The following is a 24,652-nucleotide window of genomic DNA, read 5'->3' as shown; positions in this document are numbered from 1 at the left end:
TTCGTCTTGTGCTGGTCTGCGATGCACCACGTATTGCGTCATCACTTTGATGATGCGAAAATGTCGACTTGAGCTTGACTGAAATTCTCCCAAAGGAGCTTCATCACCTCGGGGTGAAGTCTCCATTCCCCGGGCCTCAGCCCCTGCCTCGACAGGATATCCGCTCTCTAAATTTAGATGCCCCAGAATATATACTGCTCTGAGAGACAGTAATTTCCCATGGGCCCATAGGAGGATCTGATGAGCCAGTTTGCATAGGTGACGTGACCTCAGACCCCCCTGATGGTTGATATGAGAGACCACCGATGTGTTGTCCGTGCGAACAAGCACGTGGTGACCTCTCAGGTCTGGCAGGAAGTGCTTGAGAGCTCTAAACACCGCCATCATTTCTAGCCGATTTATGTGCCAAGAAAGTAAATGGTCCTGCCAAAGACCTTTTGCAGAGCGTCCACTCATGATCGCCCCCCAACCTGTGAGGGAAGCATCCGTCGATAGCGTTACGCATCGGCAAGAAGCCCCCAGCACTGTGCCTTGGGCGAGGAACCAAGGTTTGTTTCACATGACTAAGGTTTGTTCCACATGACGCCACGTGACCTTGATCATGCGAGACGGATTTCCCATCGGAGAAAACCCCTTGGTCCTGAGCCACCACTGTAGGGGTCTCATGTACAGGAGGCCAAAAGTTATTACGTAGGATGTAGCTGCCATGAGACCCAACAGTCTCTGAGTGACTGGCCTAGTTTTACACCATTTACGGCTGAGAGAATCGAAGTCATACGTGTTGGTGACAATTATGCCCGCATCGTTGTCAAATCCCATACCACACTTAGAAAAGTGGTCCTCTGAGACGGGAGGAGCACACTCTTCTTGGGGTTGAGCCTCAACCCCAGCATCTTCATGTGAGACAGAACGACATCTCGATGCTGAACTCCCATCTGCTCGGACTGAGCTAAAATCAACAAATCGTTGATATAATTCAACATGCGGATGCCCTGGAGTCTCAGGGGAGTCAGAGCTGTATCCACGCATTTCGTAAAAGTGCGGGGTGATTAAACCTAGGCCGAATGGAAGAAACCGACATTGGTATGCTTCGCCCCCGAAAGCGAACCTCAGGAACTTCCTGTGATGAGGATGGATGGATACATGGAAGTAAGCATCCTTCAAGTCTATCGTGACAAACCAGTCATCGGACTGAATCTGTGACACAATCTGTTTGAGTGTAAGCATCTTGAACTTGAGTTTCTGAATCCTGCGGTTTAGTTGGCGCAGATCTAGAATAGGACGAAACCCCCCATCCTTTTTTGGAACAATGAAGTAACAGCTGTAAAACCCTGACTCCCTGCTGGGAGGAGGAACCCTTTCTATAGCCCCCTTTCGTAGAAGAGTCAGTACTAACTGCTCCATAACCAGAGCCTGCTCGGGGTCCACCACCGTAGGGAGGACCCCTAGAAATCTGGGCAGACGAGAACCGAACTGAATTCTGTAACCCTTTTCTATTATATGCAGGACCCAATGAGATATATTTGGCAGTAGTTTCCACGCTGGCAAATTACCAAAATTAACAAACCACACTGGTTCCCTTCTACTAAGGGAACCATTCTCTTGAGACTGGCCTCTGGATTTGGTCGAACAGTCACTTCGGTGCCCTGAAGCAGCGAACCGGCAGGGAATAACCCAACTGACGGTTCTACGACCCTCCTCAGAGGATCGTTTGGGGACGCTGACACCTCGGTGCCCTGAAACGGCGAACCGGCACGGAACAACCCAACTGGCAGCGCTGTGACCCTCCTCAGAGAGTCGCCCCCCAGAGGGCGCCGAGGAGAAACGGTTTCTCGAAACCATCTCTCCCCGGAGGGGACCACCCTCAGAAACCTGATAGCCTTGGCATCAGGACTTCTTCTTTGTCTAAGCTTTTTTAGAGATGATGACAGTCCTCAGATCTTGCCTACCTCTAACAGTCTTTGACTGCGACCGCCGCGCCACCTAGGCCCCCCTGATTGTGGAGGAGCCCGAGTGGCGACGCTTTGTTTTTGCTGCACTCTGTGCTGCGAGGAGCTTGTAGTCGGCCGAGATTGCTCCCACCCAGCAGTCTCAGGGACATTAGATCGGCGAGCAAGAAACCTCTGGAACGCCGCTGATTGCTTCTTCGTCTCCTGGAATCTATCGACGACAGAGTTTATATGGAAAGGAGTTAGATTTCTCATGTGAAATCGTACAGGGGAGAAGCCAGACGGTAGAGTTTATAGCAAAACATTTTGCAGTGTTTGCATGTCCTTTACTGCATAGAATTCATTAAAATAGAAGTAAAATAACATTCATTACAAGTTGATTTCAAAATGTAAATCATGTCTCGTCTCGTCTCGTGGAGTAAGCGTCTCGTCACACCCCTAGTAAAAACCTGTTCTCTCTCTTCTGTGTGTGTTTGTACTGTTCTCGCTGAGGTGTAACAACTCCAACTAAACAGTCAGCTAAACTCTCTCTATTCATGAACATGAAGAAATCCTGAGTTCTTTGTATGCAGATTTATTTCTTCACATTGTACTGAATCCATATGAGACGAGTGATGAGAGAGTGAAACTAGGAAACAAACTGCAAAATACTGAAATTAGCTAAGCCACCTAGCTTTCATGATCATTACTTTTACAGCACAAAATCAATATGCTTAAAAGTTAACTTAGTCAGAACAAAGATTATATATATGCATACATACAAGCGATGCTTCTGCTGGGGAGTCTTTTTTTTTCATGTTGCATCATACTTTTTATTTTATTTATTTTTATTTAGAAATCAATTTACAAACATTCATTCATCACAGTCCATAAACAAAGATTATACATCAAATAATTACAAGTAGCAAACAATAAATAACATGAATAAAAAAAAAAAAAAAAAAAAAAACAGACTTAAAAACTTCAATAATTATAAGGATAAAAGGATTTTATTCCTTTTTTAATTGAAAAGTTTTGAGTATTTATCAGTTATTAACATAGCTTTCTTCTTTTTTACCAATTTAAGACACTCAAAATATATATCAGTTTCAATTTGGAATAATTTAAAACATGGACTTGATTTGGAAAGTTTTGCTTTATGAATATGGAACTTACCTTGTAAAATAAAGAGATTTACAATATTACATAAATTTCTATCTTTACAATCAAAATAGGTAATAATCTGTTTCCCTTCAATTGTTACTGTATGTTTTGTTTTGGATGCCACTTAATTTTCAACACTTTTCCAGAATGTAATACAAAATGAATAACCATAAAAGAGATGAGTTAATGATTCTCGTTCTGTCTTACAAAAACTACAAAAATTACAGGCGTGAACTTTGAGATAAACAAGTTTGTGGGATATATATTATGCAATATTTTCAAATGTAATTCCCTAACTTTGTTTGTGATACAAAATCTAAAAGGAACAAGCCACGCCCCATGCCAATTAATCTCAGTAAAATGAGAATTCCTGAAAAATTTCCCACGAGGTGTTATTTTCTTTCAATTTATAAAGCATTTTCTGATATGCTTATTACAATTGCTGCTCATAATATCCATACCGTTTATATAAAGAGTACAATTAAAACCAGGAACTTTATTTTGTCTTTTATAACTTTTCATTAGTTCTATGCCATTAGGTATAGATTTGAAAACTGAGTTATATTCTTTGAACGTTATTGGGAATACCTTCTCTCTAAGAAAGGATTCATAGTTAAGTAATTGGTTATTACAATCAAAAAGGTATTTTAAAAATCTCTATCGATCCATTTCTGCAAATAGAGTGACTTGTTCCCCTTAGTGATGCATTCATTATTCCATAAGATGGACTTGTGTAGAGAAAAGTTGTGAGAGTGACATAGCTTCCAGGCCAAAAGAGCTTGTTGATAAAATTGGGATAGTTTTAGCGGCAATCTTGTAATATTGTAGTTACATTTCAATAAAAATTTTAGGCCTCCTACACTTAAAAATGTTGGGGATAAAGTACCATAAGGACTCTGGACTCTGAAACATTCCTTCAACTATTTCACCTTAAAAGTATAATTCAAGTCCCAAAAGTTCAAATCCACATTCATCCTTAGAGCCAGAGAGCACTGCTTTTTTTACATGATGGTGTCTGGTCCCTTTGAGAGGTCTCGTATTGCGTAAGGCTAGCTTACGCTATGGGAAAACTCCTTTTCTCGAGAATATTGAAGCAAAATCTTTAAAACGCAGTGCAGCTGCACAGCAGACACAGATGAGCGTCTTGGCGAGGCGGCTCAGACTCGTGAACCAATCAGGGTACTTCCCGCCCTGACACGTCAGAGCCCGCCAAATGGGTGCAACTTTTGCCAATAACCCATTTCTAGCCTAGGAAACCCAGATTTTTATCTCCTTCAGCGAACTCACCTTCGCTGATCTCCGGAATAGAAGTCTTCGCCACCGTCGAAAAGCCTTCAGTGGAACAAGCAGCTACATCGCAGTACTGAGGACGCCGGCTTTCTGTCGCCGCCTTCAGCCTGCTGTTCTGCTGTGCCATCCGGAGCGCCATATCCTTTTATACGCAAGTGTGTTTCCATCGCTACATCTGACTGTGACGAGTGGGCGGGTTCCGCTTCCGGCCCCGCACCGTCAACACAAGTCGGCTTGAGGACGAGCATTGATGCTGAACTTCTCCGCGTGCTGACCAAGGCCGTCGAAGACCTCGGGCTCGAGTGGTCTTCGCCCGAGGAGCCCACGTGCAGCAGGCTGGATAAGTGGTTTCTGCAGGGGCGCTGACAGGCCCCTCAGCAGAGACCCGCCCCCTTCTTCCCAGAAATTCACGACGAGCTGACTAAGTCGTGGAAAGCTCCTCACTCAGCTCGTTTGAAGCCTACCTTTTCCTCAGCACTCTCCACTGTCGACACATCCACTGAAGCCTTGCCGCGCTACTTCAGCTCTCGCTGGCCGCGAATACGGCGCCGCTGGCCAAGCTGTGTCATTGCTTCACACAATGGCTGTCCTCCAGGTGTTTCAGGCCAAACTTCTCCGTTCAATGGACGAGTCTGGACCTGAACCGGAAGCTTTCAGGGATCTTGTAGATTTAAAAAATCTTGCTTTCCCCTGTTGTTTGATTTCATGGAAACAGACACCAGTGATTTTGCCAAGAGATCTCTTATTTATTTATTTTATATAAGACATAGGAGGAAGAGACAATGGACCAAACAGATATCTTCATTCAGCAGCCTTTCCATCTCTTCCTGATTTTCGGACAAAAGGCCTTGGTTTTTATACTACTGAAAAAACTATATATCACCATAGCAACACATACATTAAGCAGAGGAACATATGGTTTCCATTAACGCTGGAATGTATATCCTTATGCTATGCTTGTATAAACACTGAATATACATTTCAGTCTCTAACTCAGCACACAAAGTCTCCCAAAGTCTCTCTCTCCCACATCTTCACAAAATACAATGATTACAAATGATTATGAATGTATATAAAAAGTATAAAACAGATACATAATACTACTGATTATGAATATTAATAAAAAGTAATAATAATACTAAAAACAACATTAAATGATGATATTTGAGTCTTCAGATCTGCACAGCGCCACAGATCTGGCCCTGTGAGCCACAAAAGCGACAGCCCAGTCGATCGGACGCAGCATGGCGAACTTGACGGTGCTCAAGCGGCACCTTTGGCTGAATTTGCCACCCACGGGTCCCGCCACTATCACCCTCCTCTGTCACAGAGTTCTCGGATGACAGTGCGCGCCGCCCCCAGGCCTCGCCACTCTCATCCCCCTCTGTCGCCAGACCCCTGGCAGAGCAGACCCCGCGGAACGCTGGTCCTTCCCTGGTCTCCTCTGTCAGGACGCGGCCAATGACCGTGCCCCCACACCGGGCCGCTATGCCACCCACGTCTGTGCCGGTCATTCCGCTTCACTGCACCACCGAGGGGACATCTGTGGTTCGCATGACCCCGCTGGTACAGTTCTTGGGAGCCTGGCTAGAGCTTCCCAACCTGTCCCGCTGGGTCGCCCGAACTATCTATGATGTGTTGCAGCCGGTTACAGCTCGTGGCTCTAAATTTTGCGGGTAGATTGCGTCATCAACATGCATTATCGCGATAGAATTAAAATCTTTATCGTAGGCCAATTTTGTATCGTTTATATTGCATATCGTTTCTATCGCCCATTACTATGGCTATGGAGTGAAGAGCAGATGCTGCTTTGCCCATGGATGCGTAGGCCTTGTCAGCCTGGTGGGCTGTGAATCTGCATGGCTTGGACGGCAGGCTGAGGTCCGTGCTCAAAGGCGAAAGCTTGCGTCCGCGAAGAGGACAAGTGAGCGCGATGACGATGGATGACGGCGGCTCCAGGCCCCGTCGTCATTTTCGCCTCCAGGCGGGGGAGGGCCTACCAGCGGTTCGCCGTTATAGCGCAAACCATATCCCTCCTGGGTCTTAGGGCGCGCACTGGCAGCTCGGCGCAGTTGCTAGTCCTCCTGGTGCAGCTTCTACCATGGCAGCGTGAAGAAAGAGATTCTGACGCAATTGTCGCGCCCATGCATTTTATACTGCCCGCGAGCCTGTCAGTATTTGCATACTTAGCAACACTTGGCCAGCTGTTCCAAGCTGGCGTTAGCCCATAAGATTTCCTCTTGGAGCAGAAGGGTGTTAAGTTCACCTTATCTTGCCAGATCATGAGTCCCTCCTTCTATGGAGTAAACCTGCAAGGTTTGTGTTACCATCCCTGAGCTACAGTGCAATTTGCTGCGTTATATCTGTTATTGATTGTGTACTGAACTATTTCAGTCGCTGAAATGCTCGTAAACTCCTTTAAAGGTTAGGTTAGATAAAGGGGAGATAATTGGCTAGACACACCTGAACTGAAACTCAAATTAATCTGTAACCAAGGAAACAAACAGGCGGGAACGGAGGAGAACAGAACCAATTAACAAACCAACACTGATTAAAACACATGCATACTTTCATATGCAAATAACCCCCCATCACAGACCATTTTTGAGATTTGCATTCAAAGTGGTGGCCTACCAGTACATGGTCCAACCATTCGGACTGTCTCTGGCACCACGCACTTTTAAGAAGTTTTTATCCTTTTACTGCCTGTAAATGATGGCAGTATTTCTGTCCCTCAAACCCTTCCTACTTGACCTAACAGGGCACCACATCTTAGTCCGGTCAGACAATATGGTGGTGGTGTCCTACATGAGGACATATGTATTTCATACATATATTATACACAAACATTCAAATAAGCAAAGTGATTATTCACAAAGTTACCATATAACAGGTTTTAAAGGCCTAAAGTATCACAGTAAAGGTGATGATACACAGGGCTAGCCTGGTCCTACCAGCGTACATTTCATTTGCACAGAGAGTCTGGCCACTCCCCATTGACAAGCGTTAACTTCCTTGAAGGTGGGTACTCTGTTGAAGTTTAAAACTATTGGATCTGCCCAGAGCCACTCTGGATCTGCCATAACCAATTGCTAATGTTTGGTCGTGACGTAAACCTACAACTCAAACAAGCACACAACCTCAACGTCATCATTCTCAGCCACTCCCTCTGTTCGCTGATTTGACAGTAAAAATTTGGTCGGAGAAAACCTGCGAATATACCGCAAACCCAGACAGAGCACTGAAAAAAAATGAAAATTGAGCGGAAGTACGTCGGAGGGCTCCGAGCCAGGCTAACACAGGGCAACTTTTTGATCAATGTTGCTGGGCAATGTTGCCGTCAACGGCCAACCAGATGAGATATATATATATTAGTCACTGGTAAAATATAATATATTGAAATATTTGCCATATGTTACTTACAAAATGTAACTTTATCTAGACTACACGTTTACGTTTGAATGGCCATCAAAGAAGGAAGATGCCTTGTGTTCTTAGATACGTGTAGTTACAACATCTACCAGCAGGGTCGAACAGGCCGTTCAGTACTAACCAGAAGAGAAAACAATACACACCATGAGGCATAAATAACAGTCTATGTTAAAAACTAAGCTCAGAATCGATTCGAGAGAGAATGGCGATGCATTCGGAAAATATTGGAATCTATCCAGGAATCGTGATGAATCGATTTATTGTCCCAGCCCTATTATTTTGGAATGATATTCTGCAGTATAATTTTGTAATCGTGACGATTTTCATTATTATCAGACGCATGTTGACAGGAAACCTCAGATCACTTTATGATTTGCTGTCTAATCTTCAACGCATTTACCATTAAACATTCATCTTGGATTGATCTATATTTGAAGTTTACAAAGGTCAGGGTGGGTCGAGAAAGATAAAAGTAGTGATGGGCTCTTTTGTAATCGTAGCTTTGTAATCTTACGAATCCTTTGCTTCGAACCAGTGATTCAGAGCGCGTATCAAACTGTATCAAGTTGAGTAAACAAGGCTTTGTTACAATGGTCAATGATTGGCCTCTAGTGGGCGATTATCTCTGTGAATCCACAACAAAAAAAGTGTTTTATAAATGTGTAGACATGTTTGATGACATGTATAATGAAAGGAAGAGTTAATGGTATCTTATTGGCCTGATTAACCAAGTTCTCCACAAAACAAGCTCTAGAATTTAATAAAAATGAGACACACATTTTGTTAATTGCATTTAATAGATTACACTTTCAATAAAACATTTGCAATTGGTTTGTAAAAGGTATTATTATGCATGTTTTCTCTGAGTTTTCAATGGATTTACACCATTTCGACCACCACCGTGTTGGCATGTTGAGCGCTTTGAAACAACAAATCATTTTGCGAATCAACTGGTTCAATTGATTCAAAGTTTTGAAAAGCTTTGTTTCTCCCTTCACTAGATGAAGGAATGATGAGGAGATACGGATCTGGATGAAGCTCTTAATACATTATTAACAGAACAAAACAAAGAAGGATAATCCACAGAAGAATAACCCCAACAGCTTTACATATGCAGTTTAAATACTGAAATGAAAGCTTTAGCTTAAGTTCTGCCAGGAAGACTTAATTACTACGTCACTTATTACCTTCATCTCTATCCAATCACGTCTTTATACTTTCTGTATAAAAGATCGGTACTTACACATGTTTGAGTTCGCAGATGCCGACGCGACAACAACATCCACCCTCCCCACCACCACCAGGATGGTCCTGTCCATACCTTCCAGAGGGGTCGGCTGCGCCCCTGCCTTCGTCTTCAGGCAGGAGATGCAGATCCGCTACCCTCGGATTACGAACTATGGACGGGGCCTACACCAAAGAACTTTACAATGCTTGCTGGGCTGTCAATAAATGTATGCTTCGTTACATCATTTTATCTCCCGAGTCTTACTGGTAGAACCAAACTGAGGGCTTAAATACACAGGGAAATGAACAACTCAAGAAAAAGGTGCACAACATAATTAGTCTCCATGACAACAAACTAGTGATACGACGAACACAAAAAATAGAAAGGAATACACACCAATAGTCCAGACTGAAACTGAAACAGATTATGACAACAACAAAATAAATGCTGTTCCATAAGAGAATACAGATTTTTGCGACAGGATTGTTTTGTATATTTGTAGTATCCACAAACAATGACTGACTGTCATAAAACTCAAGAAACTGAATGATTCAGAATCAGAATTTCAAATAAAAATATTTAAATCTAAGCTTTGAATTTGATAATATGTTTTATATCTTTTTAAGATATTTGGATAAAATTTAAGGTGCATTACCACCACTAACTGATATGGAGTGTGGATCAGAATTGATACATTTATTACTATGTTGAATATGAATATGTGAATTATGAACTAAACCAGGCCATGAATTTCTTATCTAACTCTGTCGTTTTCAACTATTGTCATAAAAACAAACATACACTTTTTGAAATTCCTTTTCAAAATGTTTGTTAACTCTTCTTAATTTCATAAATCATTTATATTCCTTCACTATAAGATTTGGGACATATCTTCATCATGTTCTACTGTTTCTTTCTACTCGACTCGTGTCGTGTTCCCATCTTATTAAAAGCTGTATGTCTGAAGGTTATGGATTCTTCTTTTTATCTCATTTCCTTTTACTCCCACATGAGCTGATACTCATAAAAACACTAAATCCCTTAATCTGAAACCTATATAACATTTGTAATATTTTAATCAAGATGTCTGCTCTACTTTCAGTATGTTTCTATGTTAACCTAACCCAAACTCTGGGAACCCTTTGTGATGTGTTTATAATTGCCATATAAACATGGGGAACATTGAAATGAGCTCTTTTAGAATGTCATGTGGCCCCTTGAGCAAAGATAGCAGACTTCAAATGCGTTCTTCCATGATCAAAGTCCTGTTTTAACAGAGTCCTCTGCCATGAGATGAAGAGGAATGCTAAGGCTTTCTCCAGGTATTATAGACCTTCTTGAGCCAACTCACTTATTAGTTTAAAACTGCACAACACTGGGCTCTGCTGGTGAAAGAAAACCTTGCAGTTAAAAAGATCATCAGTCAGGGCCTTGCACAGACACATCAATGAACATCAGTTACTTACACTAATTACACTAATTCACACTGTAGGACTGTTACCAATCAAATGAAATCAAAATGCATCTTACCGTTTATCAAAAACCATTTAAACTGCAATTACAATTGCATAAATAAATGTTATTAGAGTAATGTTTTAAATATATACATTTCGAATATAGAAATATGAAATGTTAGGTACTAGATGTGCAGTGAGTATTACCAGGCCTAAGTGAATCATAGAATCAGTCTTTATGAATGAATCACTGAATCAATGACTCTCCTGATTCGTTCAAAAATGCTATGGCTGAACCCTAAACTTAAAGGGGTCATATAATGTCATTTTTGTACATGATTCTTTAGGGTCTAAATTAAAAGTTTGTAATATACTTTAATTAAAAATTCTCATTAGTATTGTAAGAAAACACTCATTTTTACCTGGTCAAAAACAGCTCTGTTTTCAGCACCCCGTTTCAGTGCATGTGTCTTTAAATGATAATGAGCTTTGCTCACCCCGCCCCTCTGTTCTGTGTACACCGTTTAAAATAATAATACAAAAACCATAACGCGTTGTTCATTATAAACGTGGGATTATGAAATATATTGAGAACATAGAAAACATGCCATAATGTACCCTGAGTGTAAAAATATCCGCATTCATCCTGAAGCGTGCAAGCTATTTGCAAAGATTAATATAAAGATTAATATAAAGGTCAATAAAACGTTACACTCACTTGTTCTTCTGGAGGTTCAGCAGGAACACGAATAGTTGGTACTGATCCTTTTTTCAAGAGCAGCTTCTTAGCAAATCCAGCTTTATACTGACCCTCGTTTGTAAAGAAGTCTGGTGAAATGATTCGCGCAAACATGAAAGCATTGACGTTGATCGTGGGGAATATTCCCTTCGAAAACAAACTCAGCCACTGCGTCTTCAGCTGTACGGATTTAGAAACATCATCAATATGACTGCTGTGTTCGTTATTACACCCAAGAACAGAACACCACAATCGTTAGACGCCATTCTACTCAGCACTCCAGCTATCAACAATGAACGCGCGTCGGCGCGTGCTATGATTGACAGCTCGCTCACGAGGGCGCGAGGGCGGGTCTGTGTTTGAAACGCTGCTGTCAATCAGACATCGTGGGAGGGGCGTCGATATTGTGACGTCACAATATCGAACAGCTTGATTTGAGACAGGAGGAAACATATAAGAAGATAAAAAAAAAACACTGGATGGATTTTTATCATTTTATGATGGTTGTGTACAGGCACTGCCAACACACATTTCAGTACAATCAACTTGTAAAAGTGCATGTAGCCTACCATTATATGACCCCTTTAATAAACCTGCAAATCTTCTATAAACTTTATTAAAATAAAAAGTTTTATTTTCATTCTTTTCAGTTATTCTAGAACTTTGAGTTAATAAAATTAGGGGTCGTTCACACAGAACACGTTTTTTGCGGTTAAAAACTCGAGACGCAGGCCACTGGAATGAGAAAAATAGTACAAGGTCTAGAGAAGTTTTTTTTTAACCCTCTATGGTATGGTGTTGCCATATGGCAACAATTAATTTCTACTTATTTCCTTTTTATTCAGAAAAAAAATACAATATATTGCACTATGGGAATTAAAAGGGAACGCCGTAAGGTAGCCAATGATGTGCTGTTTTTAAGTCACATGACATTTGTCACATGACATTTTAAGTCACATGACATTTTAAGTCACATGACATCCCACCATCACCCAGTGCTCCAGAAAATGCTCAATTAACCTCATTTCTAAACATCTCTTCTCAAGGGGGATTTTTTTTGCAGCATCTTTGAGAAGTAAATTAGATATTTTTATTCACAAATCAACTTTGTCTAACATAGTTTTTCTGTAATTTGAAAAAATATCAATGTACTTCTGTAGATGTAGATGTACAATCTACTTATTTTTGGTTTGCATGAGTTTCAAGTATATAAATCTATCAATTTCTAAAAGAAATGAGCAATTAAATAGAACATTTATAGAATATCATTTTACTGAATACAAAAACTACTTTTTTGACCATTTTCCATTGTGGTACAGCGTTGCCATATGGCAATGTTTCCCCAAGTACCCCAGCCTAAAAAAAATATTTTTTGATTTGTATGATTGAAGCTATTTCGTGTAATAAAAACTTATTTGAAAAAAATATTTCATGGTTAGAAAATAATGAGGGTTAAAAGTTGAACTTATTTTAACTTGAGTGCCACGTTTTTTAGAATGGCGTGTTATGCACAAGATCCTGCAAATTATGGAGCTTAAAATATGACAATATGATTTGAATTTGAATTGTGTAAATTTGAATTATTTACAAGTGAAATCTAACAAAATTGAATTTTAGGTGGTAGTTTAAATAGTTCTGAATTTGATTTTTTTTTAAACGAATATTGAACATTTGAAATTTAACAAATTGAAATGTTTTTATGGCTGAATTTTATAGACATGTATTTTCAAACAGCTAGTTTTTTTGTTCTGAATTCGTATACTGCAAATATTCAGTTTAAAAAAATACAGATTCAAGTTTTCAAGATGAAGAAATTCGGAACTTCAAATTCAGTTTTCTAAAATTCAAGTTCAAAAATACAAGTTCAAAAATTCAGATCTTACAGAAAGTAGGTCACAGGTCATCCACAGGGAAGAGTAAAGGATCTCAGATAAGTCAAACTTATTTGACTTATCTGAGACTTAAACTAGGCTACATTTAATTTTCTCATCAAACAATAGACTAACGAATGGCTCGGTACAACAGAAGAGCTTAGAAAGGGCTTTTTCTCTGTGTAGACCAGCAGTTGGTCTGAATTTGCTATAACCTATAGCCTATTTTCCGGACTGTATAGGCTAAGTCACGTTTTATCATGAAACACGTTAAATAATCTAAATGTTGACTTTCAAAAGTAGGCGCGCCAAGAAGGCTATTCTCTGTATTTTGGTTCATTTTTGGTGAGCGCCAGAAAGATCTAAAGGGACCGAGACGCGCTAAAGCAGCTCATCATGTTGTTTTATTTATTTTTCAATGACATGATATTTTGTAGTCATTTTGAATGTACACAAATAAAAATATACATTTTACTGTTTCGAATGATGTCATATTATCTGTATGACTATAAATAACAGAAGTGGAACAAATCCAAGAGATGGCGCTCGCGCATCGCGCTCTCACACAACATAGTATCAGTTCTGGCGTTGCTTCATATCGCAGACTGTTCATTATCAAAATGAAACACAATCAACCAAACATATAAAAAGTTATTCTGCCTAATTTAATTGGTCTGTTGTACAATATAAAGGGCAAGCTGTGCCACCACACAGTCCTACTTGTTATTCCAAACATTTACCTTGCTGTGAAGACGCTGATTTAGCCTGGACTCGACTGAAGTATGAAGCCTTCTTTATATTAATAGTTAGCATCCACATGTTACTTTGCAAATATGAAAACTTTTGACTGAATGAGAGATGCGCAACCGTTTCGATTTAAATAAATTTGTTTAGGCTTGGCGTTTAAAATAGGCTAAATGTTGTTTGTAATAAAGGGCACAGTATAGGCTATTTTTATAGTCTATGTAGCCTATATTATTTTATTATACATGGCTACTTATTTTTCATTCTTGTTGTTTTCTGCATTCATTTGTCATACAGTAAGGGAAAGTAAAATAGGCAACACATAGCCTACATGTTAATAGTGTTTATCATGTAAATGTTGTATTTTATTTACAGGTCTTTTACACTATTGCTGAATAGGCTAATATTAAAATGTTTTTTTTATTTTTTATGACGCGTTTCTCTCTCAACATGATCTGGTGTGACTTGCACTCATGTGCATGCGACTTATTTTCTAGCAAATACGGTCAGTTAAAAAATGTTGCTGTAGCCTATTATTACAAAATGCATAGAGTGGAGACCATTTGGGCAAAAAAAAAAAAATTTTTTTTTGGAAGTTTAGTTGCCAGAGAAAATAACACACCGTTTTGTTTAACATCAATTGATACTCAATATTAATTAAATAAATAAATATAATGTCAGAGAATTCACAAAGCATCCTTTTGAGATGTAAATTATAATACATTTTAACACACAAGGCCTACATCATAAAACTCAGAAGATTTTGTATTTTAATATATTATATTATAATACAAATAAAAAGGCGTCATACTTCAGTCGAGTCCCAAAATACACGTAGGCCTATAGGCTAAATCAGCGTCTTCACAGCAAGGTAAATGTTTGGAATAACAAGTAGGACTGTGTGTGGCACAGCTTGCCCTTTATATTGTACAGCAGACCAGCTGAAATCAAATGAAATGTTCTCATTCATTTATGGAGAACGAAAGAAATAGATTTGTTCAAGTGTAGACATAATCACTAATTTAGTAATTTCGCATGAGTCCGATGCAGAAAAAAATGACAAAAAGCAACAAGATGGCAGAGCTTTCAGCTTAGATTCCCCGATCCTAGAGAGAATGAAGTGCTACTAAGTGCTAATGTGGATTTCTGTCTAGATAGGCAATAAACATTTTGCAAGAGAAAACCTCATAAAGGTTAATTATAGATCAAATAAGACAGAAACACACCCGTTCACCGGTCATTTTCCTCAGCTGTAGGCAAAGGCAAGTTTCAAATCAGTGCTTCTCCTGGGAGACTAGCGCTAAATTAGCCTCTAGTTTAGCGCCATCTACTGTTTTAGAAGAGGAAGTTGCTCAACTGCATTTGTGAGAAAATCTGCCTGGACGCATTTGTGAGAAAATCTGCCTGGATACATTTGTGAGAAAATCGAGCCGAGAGATCTCATAAAAAGCGAAGTGTCACACAATCATAACAGACAGATATGCATTTGTATGCACTAGATTTGGTATTTGTTCAAAGGTTACATGCAATTTGAAGGATGGTTTGTATATATTTGTGAAATATTATCTTGGCTCATTTATTTATATTTGTAAAACACAATACATATTTGTAACTCCACTGCATTTTCACTCAAACTGACCTTTGTGCTTGCACATTGCTTTCTGTTTGTTTGCGAGTCGAGTTTTCCTTTGCAAAGTAGATTGAGTTTGTTTGCAAAATGCTGGATTTGTTTGTTAAATTATGGCACATAATTCGCTCCATAAAAATGCTCTGTTCCACTTATCTGAGATCCTTTACTCTTCCCTGTGGATGACCTGTGACCTACTTTCTGTAAGATCTGAATTTTTGAACTTGAATTTTTGAACTTGAATTTTAGAAAACTGAATTTGAAGTTCCGAATTTCTTCATCTTGAAAACTTGAATCTGTATTTTTTTTTAACTGAATATTTGCAGTATACGAATTCAGAACAAAAAACTAGCTGTTTGAAAATACATGTCTATAAAATTCAGCCATAAAAACATTTCAATTTGTTAAATTTCAAATGTTCAGTATTCGTTTAAAAAAAAATCAAATTCAGAACTATTTAAACTACCACCTAAAATTCAGTTTTGTTAGATTACACTTGCAAATAATTCAAATTTACACAATTCAAATTCAAATCGTTTTGTCATATTATGAGCTCCATACAACTATAGGCTACATTTAATTTTCTCATCAAACAACTAGACTAACGAATGGCTCGGTACAACAGAAGAGCCTAGAAATGGCTTTTTCTCTGTGTAGACCAGCAGTTGGTCTGAATTTGCTATAACCTATAGCCTATTTTCTGGACTGTATAGGCTAAGTCACGTTTTATCATGAAACACGCTGTGATTTATTCCAAAGTGACTCAGTCATTTAACGTTAAATAATCTAAATGTCGACTTTTAAAAGTAGGCGCGCCAAGAAGGCTATTCTCTGTATTTTGGTTCATTTTTGGTGAGCGCCAGAAAGATCTAAAGAGACCGAGACGCGCTAAAGCAGCGCATCATGTTGTTTTATTTATTTTTCAATGGCATGATATTTTGTAGTCATTTTGAATGTACACAAATAAAAATATACATTTTACTGTTTCGAATGATGTCATATTATCTGTATGACTATAAATAACAGAGTATTAAGTTATTTCCCAGTAGTGGAACAAATCCAAGAGATGGCGCTCGCGCATCGCGCTCTCACACAACATAGGTTATCAGTTCTGGCGTTACTTCATATCGCAGACTGTTCACTTCATTATCAAAATGAAACAACCAAACATATAAAAAGTTATTCTGCCTAATTTAATTGGTCTGCTGTACAATATAAAGGGCAAGCTGTGCCGCACAGTCCTAGCCTACTTGTTATTCCAAACATTTCCCTTGCTGTAAATATGCTGATTTAGCCTATACGTGTATTTTGGGACTCGACTGAAGTATGACGCCTTTTTATTTGTATTATAATATAATATATTAAAATACATAATCTTCTGAGTTTTATGATGTAGGCCTTGTGTGTTTTATTAAAATGTATTATAATTTACATCTGAAAAGGATGCGCTTTGTGCATTCTCTGACATTATATTTAGGCTATTTATTTAATTAATATTGAGTATCAATTGATGTTAAACAAAACGTGTGTTATTTTCTCTGGCAACTAAACTTCCAAAAAAAAAAAAAAACTTCCAAAGCAATGCCATTGTGCGTTCTCTCCGCGCTCCACAGCTTTTCCACACAGATTTTGAGAACTGGCAGCTAAAAAAAATAGGCCAAAGAAGTAGACTAACGGCTAGTGAGGGTGGGGACGCTCTCCCCACCCTCATCCGGAATACAGAATCCCTGACAACCTTCAAAAGACAGCTGAAAACCCATCTCTTCCGTGAGCACTTAACCTCATAAAAAAAAAAAAAAAAACACCTTTCCCTCTAAAACCTCACTTATCGGGCTAATGCGACTCCGAATAATGCCTGAACTTCGTATCTTGAGCACTTCTTGCGTTGTTTTTGTTTTTGCCTCTTCATGATGACTCGCTTAATCTAGTCCTAACTTGTAAGTCGCTTTGGATAAAAGCGTCTGCTAAATGACTAAATGTAAATGTAAATGTAAATGTAAATGTAGTGTCCGGGAGATGCAAGGTAGCCTACGTTCATATTTATAAATAAACATAACTGATTTTGTCTACACCTAAATACATTTCCTAATAACAACAGTGATTAAGCCCAAATATGTGTGGGGGTAATGAACACAATATGGTTTTTTTTTTTTTGTTTTTTTTTTGCCCAAATGGTCTCCACTCTATGCATTTTGTAATAATACAGCAACATTTTTTAACTGACCGTATTTGCCAGAAAATAAGTCGCATGCACATGAGTGCAAGTCACACCGGATCATGTTGAGAGAGAAACGCGTCATAAAAAATAAAAAAAAACATTTTAATATTAGCCTATTCAGCAATAGTGTAAAAGACCTGTAAATAAAATACAACATTTACATGATAAACACTATTAACATGTAGGCTATGTGTTGCCTATTTTACTTTCCCTTACTGTATGACAAATGAATGCAGAAAACAACACGAATGAAAAATAAGTAGCCATGTATAATAAAATAATATAGGCTACATAGACTATAAAAATAGCCTATACTGTGCCCTTTATTACAAACAACATTTAGCCTATTTTAAACGCCAAGCCTAAACAAATGTATTTAAATCGAAACGGTTGCGCATCTCTCATTCAGTCAAAAGTTTTCATATTTGCAATGTAACATGTGGATGCTAACTATTAATATAAAGAAGGCTTCATACTTCAGTCGAGTCCCAAAATACATGTATATGCTAAATCAGCGTATTCACAGCAAGGGAAATGTTTGGAATAACAAGTAGGACTGTGCGGCACAGCTTGCCCTTTATATTGTACAGCAGACCAATTAAATTAGGCAGAATAACTTTTTATATGTTTGGTTGTTTCATTTTGATAATGAGCAGTCTGCGATATGAAGCAAAGCCAGAACTGATAGCCTACTATGTTGTGTGAGAGCGCGATGCGCGAGCGCCATCTCTTGGATTTGTTCCACTACTGGGAAATAACTTAATACTCTGTTATTTATAGTCATACAGATAATATGACATCATTCGAAACAGTAAAATGTATATTTTTATTTGTGTATTCAAAATGACTACAAAATATCATGTCATTGAAAAATAAATAAAACAACATGATGCGCTGCTTTAGCGCGTCTCGGTCTCTTTAGATATTTCTGGCGCTCACCAAAAATGAACCAAAATACAGAGAATAGCCTTCTTGGCACGCCTACTTTTGAAAGTCAGCATTTAGATTATTTAATGTTAAATGCCTGAGTCTCTTTGGAATAAATCACAGCGTGTTTCATGATAAAACGTGACTTAGCCTATACAGTCAGGAAAATAGGCTATAGGTTATAGCAAATTCAGACCAAGTGCTGGTCTACACAGAGAAAAAGCCCTTTCTAGGCTCTTCTGTTGTACCGAGCCATTCGTTAGTCTAGTTGTTTGATGAGAAAATTAAATGTAGCCTATAGTTGCAATACCCGCGTTTTGTAAGCTCCATGCAACTGCTGCAGCGGACTATTATTATATTAGAAATCTAATACTCAAGCTGTTTTCTCATTTTTCTACTCTTAATATTAAATAAAAAAAACAACTGAACGAAAGATACACGGATTCTCTTGAACCACCACCGCGTTTGCGGCAGAAAACTACTGCAGTGCAGCCAAAATGCTCTGTTCGACTTATCTGAGATCCTTTACTCTTCCCTGTGGATGACCTGTGACCTACTTTCTGTAAGATCTGAATTTTTGAACTTGAATTTTTGAACTTGAATTTTAGAAAACTGAATTTGAAGTTCCGAATTTCTTCATCTTGAAAACTTGAATCTGTATTTTTTTAAACTGAATATTTGCAGTATACGAATTCAGAACAAAAAAACTAGCTGTTTGAAAATACATGTCTATAAAATTCAGCCATAAAAACATTTCAATTTGTTAAATTTCAAATGTTCAATATTCGTTTAAAAAAAATCAAATTCAGAACTATTTAAACTACCACCTAAAATTCAATTTTGTTAGATTTCACTTGTAAATAATTCAAATTTACACAATTCAAATTCAAATCATATTGTCATATTTTAAGCTCCATAGTAAATAGGGTGACCAGACATGCCGAAAAATTCGGGACAGTCCCGAAATCTAAGCTGTTGTCCCGAATCCCGAATCCGGCCCTAATTGTCCCGAAAATTATACTAAAGCAAAATAGTATAATACCTTGAGTAGGTAGGCTATTGTCTGATAAAACATTAAAAACTGTCCGTGGATGAGTTTTTTCATGATTTTAATGTTGTTTTTTTGTGGCTGACTAAAGACAGGCTGTTGATCTTTGAATAAAAATCAAGCGTAGCCTTAGTTCTGGCAGGTCACGTTAGTCAAGCTCGCATCAGCTGACCCTCAGCTGATCCACATCTATAGATGTGGATCAGCTGAGCATTTTAGTTGTTTCAATGTAATTTTGTAAGTTGATACAACTTGTGGTTTCTGAATTTGTTAATTCAACTTAACATGTTAAGTTTTCACTGTCTCAACTAGTCTGCAAGTTGACATAACTAGAGTATTTGCCGCCTCAACTTAAAAACATATGCTGAACCAGTAAGGTTAGTTCTCATTTTTTATCGCGAGATGAGATCACGTGAAGCGCGAAACAAACAGGTCTCTCGCCTTGACTCCTTCATCGGCCATTGCTGGAGAGTTTATCGGCAGATGATTTAATTCTTCCACTATCATCAAATATGGTAAGTAAATATTCGTTAATATGATGTAATAACTTGTAAAATGACATATGAAGTAATCATCCATTTATTGTTCAATATCAACGTTTCTAGATCACATTGGACCGTTGCTAATCCAGTTTTGCCAGTTTAACGTTACGTAGGCGAATATATATATATATATATATATATATATATATATATATATATATATATATATATATATAATATTATGTGAGAGAGACTGATATATGGATGAATGCTAAAATAGCCCAGAGAGCGGGAAATGCATGTCGTGAAAAATAACGCATTTCTACCATGTTTGTTCACTCTCATGTTCAAGTTATTTGCGCCAAAATCAGCAAGTCTAATCACCATTCAGGCAAAGCAGCGTCGACGCGTGAGTAAGTTACGACAACAACGAGCTGACAAATAATGTAACGTTAATTTAATGTAAAACTGTGTGAGTGGTGCGGCAGGATTATCAGAATCCTCCGGTGTTCGAGATGGACGCTCCATAACTGAAAAGTTGTTGTACAGCTGTCTAGTTTTACTTATTAAATGTCGAACTTAAAAGACTGTGGTCAGTTATGTTTAGTTTATTGTGGGAGATTATGTAACTATAGCAACCGCTTAACCATCGCAGTGTTTTCCCCAGAACTAGTGAAATGCTTAGCAGCTAATACTGTCCTAATAAGGTCTTAATAGTAATGTCAATAAATATATGTCCACAAATTTGGTGATAAACTATTATTGATCTAGTCTTGATCTTGATTGTGTATGTGTACTCGGTTTATTAAATGTTAGTTGACTTAATTGTTCTTTTCTTTTGCCCTTGACCAATAAAGTGGAGCAGCAAGTTCTGTTTTTTCAAGACAACCAATGAACGCATTGTCAGAAGGCACTACAAGCTGAAGCACTGCCATCATGTAAGTAACTGTCTGCTTCCCTGCATCTATAAAGACTGTGTGTGTTCATTTAGAACTGAGTTTGCTCTAAAAAAAAACATTTGTCCAGGGACCATACACATCTCTCCGGCTCTGTGCTGCAGCTTTTACGTTGAACTGTGATCTTTATGCTTTCTCAGAGACCTGTGGCATTACAGGCAGACAGGAGAGTTAAAAAAGGATCCTCCAGTATCTGATATGGAAAAAGAGGTGGCCGGTTCTTTTTTTGTGAGAGACAGGTAAAGTCCTACACTGCTGAAAATGGTGTTTAGATGAATATGTAGATATATTATTTTGCAGTGTTGTTTAACATGCTGCTGTTATGTTTGTGTCATTTAATATTAGTTTAGATCAGTGCAGAATTCAACATGCTAATTTCACTGGACCTGAGCAAGTCCTTTTATGAGGGTCTTGACTGGCATCTACCAAAACTGTTGTGTCTACCGTTCAAGCGCTTTGCTGACATTGCTGAAATGAGGACCATAATGGACAGCCTAGATAAAAATGTAAGTACATATATTTCTACTGTACTTTTTTCATAAACATTATGGGCACTTCCTTTCTTGCCATTTCTGTTGTCGTGCATATTTTTTATTAGTGCTGCAAAATATTGAAGAAAAAAGTAATATGTCATTTGTTAATGCGTATTTAAAATAAATTAAAATTAGTCACCTTCTAGTCAATCATTTTATAATGACATATTAAGTATTATGTTTGATAATCAAAATTACATTTTGGAAGAAAAAAGTCCCCTGTGAAATCAATTTCTTCAGGCCTTAAAATATTGTAGCTTGATTGTAACATTTTATAATGCTTCATTTAGTGTACAGATGCAAAATGCCTCCGTTTATTCACAGTGTATAGTATTTGACCTAAGTCTCTCAGTTTAAAGGTTTTTTACAGGATAGTTCATTCAAAAATGAAAGTTCTCTCATCAATTACTCGCCCTCATATTGTTCCAAGCCTGTAAGACCTTTAATCTTCTTCGGAACACTAAATAAGACTTGGTGTACTCATGTTGTGTTTAAGTGGTTGAGCTTCAGTGTTGTATGTGTGAAAGCACATTTTGAAGTTTGTCATTTTTTAATACAGCACACAGATTCCGAAGAAGATATGATCGGGGCATGACTCTAGGAATCATCGCAGTGGTGGAAGATGTGATAGACCCAATTCCATGCAACTCTAGTGATGTGGCCCTTGTAATCGAGGAAGCAGTTGTTCTGCGAGGATTTGGTGACATACAAATGACATTGCTTTATGCTCTCAACATAAACTACCCCAGAAAACACCTCAGATACACTTTCGAGGTGATTCATGAACATTGGAGCTGATACCTGCAGTGCAAGAGTGCACTCTCTTAAAAATACATTGTTGAATTAAAGATGTTGTTGAGGTAAGGTATGTATTTCTATAAAGAGCCTGTGTTTTCATCTGTATTTTTTTGTTTACCCATGTTTTTACAAGTTCTCTGCATCAAGGGCCTGACATCATTTTCATTGTTTAACTTTGTTTAATTTTACTTGGCTAAAACATATATTAAGATTTCATGTGGTTTAAAGTTATTTCACAGTTAAAGAGGTATTATTAATGTGAAAAATCTTAAAGTGTTAGTTTAACCTAAATTAAAATTATTTTGTTAGATGTTAGATCTCATGTTGCTCCAAACCTAAAAGACCTTTGTTTATCTTTGAAACATAAATTAAGATATTTTTTTAAATGAAATCTTTGATCTTTCTGTCCCTCCTTTGACATCCTATTCAACTAGCACTTTCAAGGTCCAGAAAAGACATCCTTAAAGTAATCCAAGTGACGTCAGTGGTTTATATATTTGTTTACATGCAGCAGTGTCAGCTTTTGCGTCGACACAAGAATCATGTGCTGCTATGTTCTTGTTAACATTTGATGGAGAAAACTATTTAATAAATAAAATGGAATGAAACACTGACAATGCTTCATAAAACTTAGGTTAAACCACTGGAGTCACTTGGATTACTTTAAGGATGTCTTTTCTGGACCTTGAAAGTGCTAGTTGCTTAGGCTGTCAAAGGAGGGACAGAAAGCTCACCGATTTTATTAAAAAGATCTTCATTTGTCTACCAACAATGGAAAGTATTAACAGGTATTAACAGGTGAGCAACTTTTTTTGTGTGAACTGAGACATTAAGATTTTTCACATAAATATACCCCCTTGTGAAATAACTTTAAAACACATGAAATCTTAATATATGTTTTAGCCAAGTAAAATTTAAAAAAATTAAGCAATGAGAATGCATGTCAGGCCATCAATGCTGAAAACTTGTACAAACATGAAAAAAATCCCACATGAATACACTTTCTATGCATTTTTCAAATACATTTTTATCTTTAAACTTCATGCAGTTGTGAGATAATTGTATTCCTTTGAATATGTTAACAGTTTGTTCTTAACATTTATTGATTTGTAAGGAACAATAAAACCATTTGTATGGAAAAATCTGTTATTTATTTGGTTGAGATTGGTTGAGATCTATTTATTGCAAGTTGAGAAAATATGCTAAATTAAGTTCAATGAACATACACTTTAGTACAGATAACTTGAAAATGTAAGTTATCGTATTTCAACTAATATTTAGAAGTCCAGGTAACTTGAACATGTAAGTTATTGTATTTCAACTAATCTTTACAAGTCCAGGTAACTTGAAAATGTAAGTTATCGTATTTCAACTAATCTTTACAAGTCCAGGTAACTTGAAAATGTAAGTTATTGTATTTCAACTAATCTTTACAAGTCCAGGTAACTTGAACATGTAAGTTATCGTATTTCAACTAATCTTTACAAATCCAGGTAACTTGAAAATGTAAGTTATTGTATTTCAACTAATCTTTACAAGTCCAGGTAACTTGAAATTAGTTTTTGGCTCAACTATTTTAACTATGTCAACTAAACTTTTTAAGTTGAACATACTTAGTAGATTAAGTCAATAAAACTTAACTGAGTCAAAGCAAAAAAATAACTAAAAAATGTAAGTTGAGTGAACAAATTTTTTTTTACAGTGTACCTATAGGAATACGACACCTATCACCATATACATATATAAGCTCCTTCAGTATTATCAGCAGCGATCACGTTTCTCAGGAGCTAATTACCCTCCTCCATCCCCAGCTCCTCATCTCGCCCAGTCAGGATTTGACATTCTGATTCCCCTTGAATCAAAATAATTATCGAATAATGTTGTACTTTAAAATCTTGAATTAAATATATTTGCAAATTTTCATGTTGGTTCTGTTCTGTTTACCCCTAGGGGGGTTATTGCTGCTCTCCTGCTCTTATCCATGCTAGGCTGCATGGATGCACAGGGAGTTCTCGCCCAGAACAGAACCATACCGCCAATCCAAACTCTATGCTAATTGTCAATCATATTTGACGGTAGTGGTCCTGACTGAAATATGTTTGGTTCAGGTTTGAAATTCATTATCTTTTATTATAGGCTATGTAGTCTAATATCATAGTAGGTCTAGTGAGAGATGTCATGTAGCTTTTAAGTTGTTCAACTATTTTACTGAT

At 37.7% G+C, this 24,652-nt stretch overlaps 1 long non-coding RNA gene across 3 annotated transcripts; it reads left to right on the top strand.

Moving 5' to 3' along the window:
• The first annotated feature begins 19,888 nt into the window (after positions 1-19,888).
• LOC311080475 lies at positions 19,889-23,508 on the top strand. Of its 3 annotated transcripts, none has more exons than XR_014605601.1 (5): positions 19,889-20,185; positions 20,505-21,090; positions 21,249-21,347; positions 21,454-21,614; positions 22,201-23,508. It is a non-coding gene; the product is annotated as an uncharacterized lncRNA (long non-coding RNA). The 3 variants fall into 3 exon arrangements; XR_014605602.1 differs by having other exon boundaries at positions 21,010-21,090; positions 22,201-23,506; XR_014605603.1 differs by lacking the exon at positions 19,889-20,185 and having other exon boundaries at positions 20,462-21,090; positions 22,201-23,506.
• The last annotated feature ends 1,144 nt before the right edge of the window (positions 23,509-24,652 follow it).

The sequence above is a fragment of the Abramis brama genome (genome assembly GCF_963993115.1).
Source record: "Abramis brama genome assembly, chromosome: 3".
Lineage (NCBI taxonomy): Eukaryota > Metazoa > Chordata > Actinopteri > Cypriniformes > Leuciscidae > Abramis > Abramis brama.
This window is presented reverse-complemented; position numbering and strand designations above follow the sequence as displayed.